The following is a 12,746-nucleotide window of genomic DNA, read 5'->3' as shown; positions in this document are numbered from 1 at the left end:
GTCTACAACTTCCCCTGGAACAACCATTCTTACGTTACGTCTACATCGGTACTCATAAGCAGATTATCCACTAGGAAGGAGCAAACTTGCTATGTACTAAATATGGAAGATTGGGACACGTAGCGAGGAGCTGCCAGTTTGCTATACCTAACTTCACTGACAAGCAAGACGTGACTAACGGACCTACGCCAACTATCAATGATGGCCGTTCCACGGAGGAAAAGGGCGGATGGAATTTGGTGCACTTCCCTAAACGACAAAATAGAATAGTCCCATTAAAAGGTCAAGTTAAACCCCTTCCAGGTGAAGGTAACACTCGTGGAAAAGGTAGAAATTCTCAATTAACGATCAATCCAGGAAAGGTTGTTCATCGTAATTCTATTACCCAACCTGAGATCTCCACGCCATAGTTTTTTAACCAAAGGGCTTAGTCTTTGTCTCTCAACGACGCCAACGACGCTAACATGGACTCGTTCATTGGGAGTCAAAATTCTCCTAATAACAATTCGGCCCAGTCGCCAACAGCCGCCAAAGATTTAACTCCACCAAATATGCCTCTCCATGTCAGCCCTCCTGGCAGTAATTCCCTTGCCCACGTGCAGTTAATAAATTGTACCTCCCTGCCAGCCACTGATTTTCATGTAAATCCCTCTCATAATGTTTACTTTTCTAAAACTTATCTCCAAGGTATGGATTTATCCTCTGTCCCTCTACCCCCTTGCTCCTTCTACCCCCCTACCCCCACATCCTACAACCCTGCCACCTAATAGTAATATAAAAAATATAAAAAATATCCCCTACCCGGGTGTCCACTTACACATCAAACCAATACCTCTCTTCAATAGTTAATACTCCCTCCATTTGAGAATAAGTAAATTGTTGGGGTATTTATTGATGTTTCAAAATAAGTGAATCATTGAATTTTTTGTCTAAATTTACCCTTATGATTTGACAACTAATTAACTTTTGAAAAGATAAAAAGTTATGTTAAATTTATGCCTTTAATGTTTTTTCCTTAATATGTGTGTCAAAATTCAACAATTTATTTATTATGAAACGGAGGGAGTACAAACAACAATGGAGAACACAGAAATCCCACATCCTCTTTATTCCTTGTTGAACTCGATCCCATTTTCACCACCTCAGTCATGGTTGGAAGTGGGTCTGATGGGTCATGCTCTGACGTTTACAAGGGTAATCAACGGATAGGAGAGTGTAGTACGGATACAAAATCCCAAGGATCTTTCGCAAATAGTAACGAAAGCGATGACCCTAGGACTGGAAGCTTATGGACAATTCTACTGGTTTGAGCACCCGCAACCCATTCCCAATCCGTTTGAGGCTTCGACTTCAAATATGGACCCTCCCACTCTGAAAAACCTAATGGTGCTGGGACTTCCATTTTACCCGCATCCAGCACCGGAGGAGGAAGTGCTACCATGGATACAGAAGCATGTCATGGCAGCTGTGGTGGAACCAGCTCAGCCAACGGTGGAGGATCCGCCTGCACAAAGCCCACATCAGGACCTAATCTTTGTGTCGACCGATTTAGTCAACGACATGCAAGAGGTGGGAAGTATGACTTCTTCTCATCTAGGACAGGAACGAGTATTCCTGTTCAAAGAGCACCATGCAAGAAAAATAAACATAAATTGTCCCCAAAATATGTTCAAATGCTCGATTCATGTGAGGCCCACACTGAACAAGGACGTGGGAAAATATGTTATGATAATGAGTTCCTCTCTCAGAGAGAGGGACACCAAATTTGCGTGTCTTGCTAATTCTCCATACTATTTCTATAACCCTATGAATTTTATAATTTAGAAATTTAGAGGCTCGATATCCAAAGATTTTAGGCTAGATTTTAAGGAACTTATAGTCAATCATAAGCCTTCTCTAGTGGTGCTACTTGAGACGCATAGGACAAATCACCAGTCTCTGCCGCATGAGTTTAGTTTTTCTAATGTCCTAACTGTCCCGGCTGAGGGACGTGCTGGAGGCATGGCACTTCTCTGGCATGAGGACTTGCTCATTATCTCAAATATTTTCCTAACGCACTAAGAGATTCACTACATGGTTCAGGTAATACCTTATCCTTTTCAATGGTTGTTTTTTGCTATTTATGCACGTAATAATACGACTAGTAGGATCAACCTTTAGGAAAACCTGAAGATAGTGTCGGATAGCCACTCTTGTCCTTGGTTACAGGGTGGATATTTTAATGAGGTTACTGCATTTACCAAGAAATTTGGTGGGCAGACTATTGGATTTACTAGGACTGATAACTTTATACAGTGCCTCAACTACTGCGGAATGATAGATTTAGGCTTTAGTGGAAGCAGGTTCACTTGGACAAATTGGAGGCACAATAACCAATTGATTCTAGAATGTCTTGACAGATTTAATAGTAACGCTTCTTGGTTAGAAGCTTTCCTGGAGGCCTATGTCAAGCACCTACCCCACCGTCACTCGGATCACTTCCCTATACTTCTTTAACTTGTAACTCCACAGTTGATCCAAAATAAACCTTTTCAACTAGAGTCAATGTGGACGTCCCATCCCCAATTCCGGCTTGTAGTCTCCCACGCTTGGGAGACTTCCAATGATATCCTTATGCCCTCTATTCTTTGATCTTAAGACGATATCTTAAACTGGAACAAGAAAATGTTTGGAAATATATTCCACAAGAAACGACACCTCGTTGCTAGGCTAGCAGGAATCTAGGGATCGCCTTCCTATCCTACAAGTTCATTCTTACAAAATCTAAAAATAGAGCTTACTAAGGATTACAAGGATTTGTTACTTCTTGAACATGAAATCTGGGAAATTAAGTCAAGTGTGTCTTTGGTTCAACAAGAGAGACGTAGATATCAATATTTTTCATTTATCAGTCCTCAATCAAAGGCGTAGGAACCGAATTGTGGCTCTTAGAGATGATGTAGGCAACTGGTGGAGGGTTACCAAAACCAAGAAAAACATATTCTAAATTTTTTTTGTGAACTTTACTCGTCCGACCTTAATGTTTGTTCAAAACTGTTCTCTCGTGCTCCAACCCGCTTTATCCCTTCTTCAGCGCAAGCCTCTCTAGACCTTCTTGTGCTCCCGACTGAAGTTGTGGCAGCCATCAATTCTTTTAAACCTTTTAAGACTCCGGGACCTGATGGTCAGCATCCTTTCTTCTTTTAAAAGTATTGGTCGATTTTAGGAAATTCACTGCAACAGTTTTGTTCCACAACCTTTACCCACGGGACGATCTCAGAAAGCATAAATCAAACTTATTTCTGCATGGTACCTAAATCTAGTACTCCAACGATAATTACTCTATTTCGGCCTATAAGTCTTTGTAATACTATTTATAAGGTAATTACAAAAGTAATAGTGAACAGAATCAAGCCTTTCTTGCAAGAACTAATTGGTCCGACTCAATCCAGCTTCCTGGCAGGAAGGAAGGCTTCAGACAAAATAATAGTGGTTCACGAATTGTTGCATTTCTATAAAAAAAACAAAATGTCAAAAACAATACATGTTACTAAAAGTTGATTTCGACCGGTTTGAATAATCCTTCATACACGACACACTTCTCTTTTTTAACTTCCCTCCAAATATGATCAAACTTAAAATGTTGTGTATTTGTACCCCTACAATATCTATCCTACTCAACGGCACTGCTACTTCTCCCTTTTCTTCTACCAGGGGTATTCACTAGGGAGAACCATTGTCGCCGTATATCTTTTTCTTGTGTATGGAAGGACTCTTCCTCCGTATTGACATGGCAGTAGAACACCTTTTATAGAAGGCCATTACTCTTTCCCCGAGGGTAATTCAACTCTCTCATCTTATTTTTGCGAATGATATTATTTTGTATCTAGAGTTAGATGACAGGACTATGAACACAATCCCTACTATAATGTCTTACTTTGGAGCAGTTTCGGGACAAAGAATAAACTACTCTAAATCAAATATCTTCTTCTCGGGAAATACTTCGGCTACCAAAAGGAATCTTACTGCAGGTTCCATAAATATCTTGGAAGGCTTATCTTCTAGGAAATACTTGGGCTTCCCAATCTCTAATACTAAGCTAGTTAGAGATGATTATCAATTTCTCATTGATAACTTTAGGCGGCAGCTAACTAACTGGAAAACTACTTTCCTATCTACTGTCGCACCCCTTTTTTATCAAAAAGATTTGATTTTAAAGTTCGAAAGGGTTTTTATTATTAGGTGACAAAAGAAAACAATTGTTTCAAAAAAGGATTATTTCTACATTCAAAACTCAAAGTCGCCACTTGGCATAATCTGGTGTGCCAATTCACCTTTGAAAAATCCTTTTCAAAACGATTTGACTCCTTAAAACTGGTTTGCGGATAGAGATTTTGGCTGAGGAATTTTGTTGACCGAGGCAAAGGTGTTAGGCACCCCCCGATCCCGTGGTTCAACTACGGTCTCTTGGTAGAGCGAATCGGCTGATTTTGACACTAAGAATGTATAAGCCACATAAACACACAACAATTAACAAACAAATACAAACAAAACAAATCTAAAGAAATATATTGTCCAGTCCAATTATACAGTCCAAAATAGAAAAATGTGAAAAATAGAAATCCTATTCAAAACTAATCCTAGACTAAGCCCCAATGCCTTACCCGATGCCTCGGGCCTTCGTTACAGACATCCTCTGAGTACCAAATTCTTTGGAGCATTCCCCGTTAATAAATACAAATAACCTTAGGGCATTCTCTGGCTTAATGAATACATTTTTTAAATGCGAGAAAAAACTGAATCATTCAACAAACATTCAATAATCCATGATATTAATTCCTACAGTTTGCCTACCCAACTTAAGATTTTCCTATTTATTTCGGCCTAAAACATGATACTACCATGTTTAACAACTATTAACACTCGTTCCGAATCAAACCACCCATTAATAAACTAAATTAATCCATGATCACATTTTATCTATATCAAACCCTTCCCCAAATTCCTTTTTAATACAAACTTTCTACATGAAACTAGTTATTCGAGTTCATATCAACATCAAGTCGTAACATGAGCAATCGTTCACAAACAAACAACATTCAATCTCAACAAAGTCACTCAATCGAGATTATCAAACACATAATCCTAACGTCAATATATCAAATTAAGTTAAAATAAAAGGAAGAGTTGAATAATTGAACCTTTTGAATATTTTTAAATGACTTAATAAGAGAATAAAGAGCTGCCCGAGAACCTCAACAAACACCAAAATATCAACTACCTTTCTCTCGATCTCCCATTCTTCCCTATGTGAGTATACACTTAATTCATATAAAAAAAGATGATTAGTGTGTGGGTGTGTATATTTCCATGTGAGTAGTTGTGTGTTTTTGTTTTCTCGTGTTTAACGACATGAGTGGGTGTGTATATTGTTGTTTTCCAGCATCTGAGGGATGCGAGTGGGTGTGTGTTCTATATGTTGTGTGTGTGAATATAGTGAATGAAAGAAAGAGGAAAAATGATGAGTGTGTCCTCTCTTATCTCTGAGTGGGTGTGTTGTGTTATAGATAAAAATGGATAGATAATGTTGTGTTTGGAAATTGGGCCCATGTCAGAGTGTATTATTGTTGTCTCTTTTAGTCAAAAAAGTAAGAAAGAAAAATGACAATGTAGCTATTGTAAGTGGGTGAGGACACGTGAGCTCCTCAGCTTAGTAGGTGGATTAGGTGGGGGGTAGGGGATAGGTAGGTGTAGTAAAAAATATTTTCTTTTGGGGAGGGACAAAATTACGTATCTACATCATGCGCCCTTTGAATATAAACACAAAATGTTTTCAGACAAATATGTATTCAATGTGACAGAATTTTGTCCTAAGCATTATTCAAAAGAAAGGAACAAAAGGGAAAAGGGCAATCGAGTCTTGGTTATTGGGTATTCTACCTGTCTCAAGTTATGTGAGAGTCAAGTCACAGGTATCTCAAAGAATTAGAAGGAGAAGGACTATACCGAGTTGGAGAGTCGAGCGAGGTCCTGTTGAGGTTTCGATTCGCGGCTCTGTTATTACATTAAAGATAAAATTACACTTTAAAAAGATAACTTAGATTACAAAATTCTTATCTATGCAACTTCTTTTGGACTCTTGACTTGAGTTTCTGATGCTTTCAAAATGTACAAAAGATATTATCTTCTTTGGGTTGAACTTGAGAAAAGATACTTTCTCCTTAAAAATATGATGTTTGGAGATGAACTCACAAATTGACCATGTTCTATCGGTGATACTTCTGAACCTTGATCCTGAATTTGAAAATCTCCACCCTATTCTTCAGGTGGGCTCCTGACTTTAAATTTCTTCATCCTGTTCTTCAGGCGGGCTCCTGACTTTCAATTTGATCATTCTATTCTTCAGGCAGACTCCTGACTTGTTATTTCATCACCCTGTTCTTCAAGCGGGCTCTTGACTTTCAATTTCATCACCCTATTCTTCAGGCGAGCTCTTGACTTGGCATTTAATGACCCTGTTCTTCAGGCGGGCTCCTGACTTGCAATTTCATTACCCTATTCTTCAAGCGCGTTCCTGAAATCAAAATCAAAACTAGAACGAAAATTATCCCTAACAGGGATTTTGATAAAGAAAGATTTTATTTTTCTGAAAGTAATGTCCCATTTTTCATGCGGGTACTCAACATAAAGTAATGTCCCATTTTTCAGAAGGGTCCTGAATCATGAAGTAAATTCCCATTTTCCAGGAAGGTCCTGAACATAGAGTGAATCTCCATTTTCCAGGAGGGTCTTGAACATAAAGTAAATTTCCATTTTTCAGAAGGGTCCTGAACATACAGTAAATTTCTATTTTTCAAGAGGGTCCTGAACATAACGTAAAGTCCCATTTTTCAGGAGGGTCCTGAGCATAAAATAAATTTCCATTTTTCAGGAGGGTCCTGAACGTAAAGTAAATTCTCATTTTTCAGGATGGTCCTGAACATAAAGTAAATTTCCATTTTTCAGGAGGGTTCTGAACACAAAGTAAATTCTCATTTTTCAGGAGGGCCATGAACATAAACTAAATTCTCATTTTTCAGGAGGGTCCTGAACACAAAGTAAATTCTTATTTTTTAGGAGGGTCCTGAACATAAAGTAAATTCTCATTTTTTCGAAGGGTCCTGAACATAAATTAAATTTTCATTTTTCAGGAGGGTCCTAAACATAAGGCAAATTCCCAGTTTCCAGGAGGGTCCTGTACATAAACTAAATTTTTAGATTTCAGGAGGGTCCTGAACATAAAGTAACAACTCACGGATGTGATTTTCCAAAGCTAGTTGAATTAAGTGAAGCAAATTTTGCCCCTGTTTCAACAAAGAAAATTTGTTAGTTAAAAACTTAGTGGTGGATTGCAGCACTTGGATTCCAGGCACCTTCTCCAGTGTCCATTCCCTTCATTTTATTTCAGATTACTGGCACTTGTCCCCGCTTTGTCTTGTCATTGACCCAATCCCAGATTAAGGTAAGTGACTTCTATTCAAGCATAAAATTTTATTTTTCCATGTCTTCGAGACACACCTTTTACATCCTAATATTTTCACGACTTCAGAAACCTGTAGGTTGATAAACATCCCATGTTTCTTTCATGCATTGGTCCTGACTTTGCTCGATGCAATTGAGGAGACTTGTAGCAAGTGTTGAGATTATTTCTCACTTATTTTGGCATAGACTTGACTAAAAATGTAAGAAATAATGGTGTTTTCTTATTTTGATAAATGACATAAAAGACAAAACATATGAATATGTAAAAAAAATAAAAAGACAACGTCCCTTTTTCAAAAATGGAAAAAGAAAAACTTATCTGAATACTGCAGCCAACTCCAATGATTAAGACATGCATTTTGGATTAAACCGCCTGATCTTCCCACCCAAACTTTACCACTTGTTATTGAGTTAATGCCCCTGAAACTGAGTTGCTTCTTCCAGGCTACAGAACTCATGTACCTCATTCGACTAGTGGCGCCTTGAAAGGTTTTCGTCAACAAGCCTCTCTCTTTTTATTTCTCTTAACTCACCATCGCCTTACCATGCCAGCGTGGGTTTTCACCAATAAGTCTCTTTCATTTTTTATTTCTCTCAACTTACAATCGTCGTATGGTGCCCGCGAGGTTTTCACCAATAAGACTCTCATTTTTTTATTTCTCTCAACTTACCATCGCCTTACGATGTCCGTGAGGGTTTTCATCGATAAGACTCTCTCATTTTTATTTTCTCATATTTTCCCCATGATGATGCAAAAAATGTAGTGCAAAAATCTTGTCATATATCCGTAGCATATCCTGCCTCAACATTCTTGAAGATTGATCTGAAGGTCTTTCTTCATTTGCAACTTGACTTTTGGACAGGATTAGAAAGAAAGGATAGCCTGAGGCTCAACTGACTCCTGAAGCAAGGTGGGATTTACAAATTTTGGAATCGACTCAAACAATAAAAATTAACTTATGCCCTAGTTTATTTTGATGGGGAAACTCTAAATTGTTCGTTTATAAGATCGAGCCCAGAGTAGGACAGCCTACGTATCTTACTTTCGAGAGAGGAGAATTAGGTAAACGTAGTTCAGACGACTTGTTCTTTGTTTCAGGTTGATTTTTTTTCTCTTTTTTTTTCTTCCTTCTTTTTCTTTATTATATTTTTTCCTTTTTTTTATACTCTTTATTTTATTCTCATTTTTTGACACTTTATCTTTGACTATGTTTTGACTCCAAAAAAGGGATATGAAAGTAAATAAAACTAAAGCTCAAACGGGGTAAATAAAAGATGACACAATATTTGGATAGCAGAATGAAATTCGCTCATCATATCAATCTTTAAAAATGCAAGTACTAAACATGCAATAGAACCAACAAAGGATAAAATATCATACATAATATCGTTTAACTGCATCAGCATTGATAGTCTTTTCTGTCACTTTTCCTTCTACATCTGGTAAATATAAAGCTCTGTTGGGCATTACTTTCTTCACAATAAAGAGACCTTGCCAATTTGGGGAGAACTTGTAATTAGCTTTAACCTGATGAGGGAGGATACGCTTCAATACCAATTGACCAACTTTAAAATGCCTGGGACGTACCTTGTTGTTACATGCTCAAGCCATTCTTTTCTAATACAATTGTCTATGACATACCGACGTCAGCCTTTTTTCATCAATAAACCCAATTGTTCCAGTCAAGTTTTGACCTACTAATCATCATCAATCTCTGCTTCCACAATGACTCAAAGAGAGGGAATTTCAACTTCTACGGGAATGGCTGCCTCTATTCCATACATCAATAAATATGGAGTTACCCCTGTTAAAGTACGAACAGTAGTATGATAACCTAGAAAATCAAATAACAACTTCTCATGCCATTGTCTATGCCCTAGTATCATTTTTGGTAGTATCTTCTTGATATTCTTATTGGCGGCTTCCACAGTGCCATTTGTCTTTGGATGATATGGAGTGGAATTTCGGTGTGCAATCTTTAATTGTTGCACACTTCTTACATCAAATGACTATTGAGATTGGCAGCATTATCTGTAACGATCATCTTGGGAATTCCAAATCTATAAATGATGTTGGCATGAACAAAATCTACCACCGCCTTCTTTGTTACTAACTTGAACGTTACTGTTTCTACCCACTTTGTAAAGTAATCAATGGCCACCAAAACAAATCTATGCCCATTTGACACTTTCAGCTCGATTGATCCAATCATGTCCATCTCCCAAGCTACAAAAGGCCATGGAGCAGACATTGTTTACAACTCCACAGGAGAAGAATGTATCATATCACCGTGTACCTGACATTGATGGCATTTTTGAATAAAACGAATAGAATACCTCTCTATAGTAAGTCAATGATAACCTGCTCAAAGTATCTTCTTTGACAAGACATAACCATTCATATGAGGCCCACATACCTCAAAATTTATTTCAACTATGATTGCCGAAGCTTCATTCGCATCTACATATCTCAAAAGTCCCAGATCAGGGGTTTTCTTGAACAAGATTCCCCCACTTAAGAAAAATCCATTGGCCAAATGCCTGATAGTCCTCATTTGATCACTAGTGGCATATGTTAGATATTTTCTTGACTGAATGTATCGCTTGATATCAAAGAACCAAGAGTTACCATCGGGCTCTTTTTCAATTGTATTACATTAAGCATGTTGATCACGACTCTGTATATGTACTGGATTGATGTAAGCCCTATCAGGATGTTGGAGCATCAAAGACAATGTGCCTAGCGCATCAGCAATCTCATTACAAACTCTCGAAATATGCCTAAACTTTATTGACATAGACCATTGCCATAGATCTTGCAAGCATTGTCGATATAGTATAAGCTTTAAATCCCGTGTCTCTCATTTGCCTTGAATCTAGTGGACAAGCAAGTCTGAGTTCCCCTACACTAACAATTCCTGAACTCCTATGTCAATAGCTAGCCTTAGCCCCAAAATACAAGCTTCATATTCTACCATGTTGTTGGTACAATAAAATCAAAGTTGTGCAGTTATTGGGAAATGTTTCCCCGATTCAGAGATAAGAACTATACCTATTTCGACTCCTTTCATAATCACGGGTCCATCAAAGAACAACTTCCATTCTGGATCAACATCTATAGTGACTTCATTAATGCTCAACATTTCTTCATCATGAAAATAAGTCTTCAATGGCTCATACTCCTCATTAATAGGGTTCTCAGCAAGATGATCTTCCAATGCTTGAGCTTTCATGGCGGTTTGAGTCACATACACGATGTCGAACTCAGTAAGCAATATTTACCATTTTACAAGTTGACTCGTTGGCATAGGCTTTTGCAAGATATACTTCAAAGAATTCATGCGGGATATGAGGTAAGTAGTGTAGGATGAAAGATAATGCTTCAAATTCTGTGCTACCCAAGTTAAGGTACAACATGTTCTTTCAAGAAGAGTGTACTTGGCTTCATACCTCATGAACCTTTTGCTAAGATAATAGATGGCTTGCTTCTTTTTCCCCGTGATATCACGTTGACACAGCACACAATTGAAGGAGTTATCCATAACTGATAAGTACAAAATCAAGGGCCTACCAGGCTCAGGTGGTGCTAACACAAGCGGATTCGACAGATATTTTTTGATTTTGTCGAATGCCTTCTGACATTCCTCTGTCCATTCAACAGCGGCACTCTTCTTCAGCAACTTGAAAGTGCGCTCACAAGTGGTTGTGAGCTGAGAAATGAATCTACTGATGTAGTTCAGCCTACCGAGCAAACTCATCACCTTTGTTCTATTCTTAGGTGGTGACAAATCTTGAATAGCCTTGATCTTTAAAAGATCCAATTCAATACCTTGCTGACTGACCACGAACCCCAACAACTTCCCAGATGGAACTCCAAATACACGTTTTGCCGGATTGAGTTTAAGATCGTACCTGCAAAGCCTCTCAAAGAACTTCCTTAGATTTTTAACATGATCAACTTTATTTTTGGACTTAATGATCCCATCATCTTCATAGATTTCAATTTCCTTATGGATCGTATCATGAAACATAGTGGTCATTTCCCTCATGTATGTTGCCCCAGCATTCTTCAGGCCGAACGACATCACTCGATAGTAATAAGTTCCCCACAATGTGATGAAAGATATCTTTTTTACATCATCAGAATCTATAACTATTTAGTGGTACCCAACATAACAATCCACAAATAAGCACGTCATGTTTAGCAAAATTATCTAACAAGATATGAATATTGGGTAGCAGAAAATTATCCTTTGGGATTGCTCTGTTCATATCACGATAATCGATGAACACTCGAACCTTGCCATATTTCTTTGGTACAGGAACAACATTGGATAACCAATTAGGATAATGACCTATGAACTGCACATCTGCCTTACTGGTACCTTTTCCCACTTCAACCATATCATCTTCAATGAACAGGTTCTGGAAATCATCAACTAACTCAACTTCAACCTCCTGTATGGGCTTGATAATCCAGGTTTTAATGAATGATTCACTGAGTAGTGGCACTGGGCGGGGGAGTGACCATGTTTCCTTCTTTCGCTTCTTGGCCTTTTTCTAATCTTCAACTGTAGGTCTGAACCCTAAGCCAAAACCACCAAGGTTATCACTTTGACATTCAAAGATACTCCTAAATCCTTTCCTGGCTCAAAGCCATATTTTAATATCTCATTAACCATCATGACAGGAGCAGGAGATAACTGTGGCCCTGGCATAACTTGTCCTTTACAGCTATGATCCATAAACACTGCATTAAAAATTGATAAACCAATGTCACCTCTCCATTATTTGCCTCGACAAAGGGCATGGGCGAGTCTTTGTAGGTGGATAAATCCCTTTCACCGTGAAAGATCACCTCCTACTTGTCGTGTTCAAACTTGATCATCTGGTGCAATGTAAATGAAATAGCCCCAGCTTTATGAATACATGGTCTTCCCAACAACAAATTGTAAGAGGTATCAATATTCTATACTTGAAATTCAGTGGCAAATTTAATAGGCCCTATAGTCAACATTAACTCTATTTCACCAATGGAATTTGTTTTCTCTCCATCAAAAGCTCTAACACACACATTGTTGGGTCGAATCCTTTCGGTACTGATATTCAACTTTTGCAAAGTAGATAGAGGATAAATATTTGCACCAGAACCTCCATCAATCAAGACATGAGTGACATAGAAGTATTCACACTTCACAGTAATTTAAAGGCCCGGAGTAAGCCCCGTACCTTCCATAGGCAATTCA

This window comes from Capsicum annuum, chromosome 3, assembly GCF_002878395.1.
Source record: "Capsicum annuum cultivar UCD-10X-F1 chromosome 3, UCD10Xv1.1, whole genome shotgun sequence".
In the NCBI taxonomy this organism is placed as follows: Eukaryota; Viridiplantae; Streptophyta; class Magnoliopsida; order Solanales; family Solanaceae; genus Capsicum; species Capsicum annuum.
Note: the sequence above shows the minus strand (reverse complement) of the source record.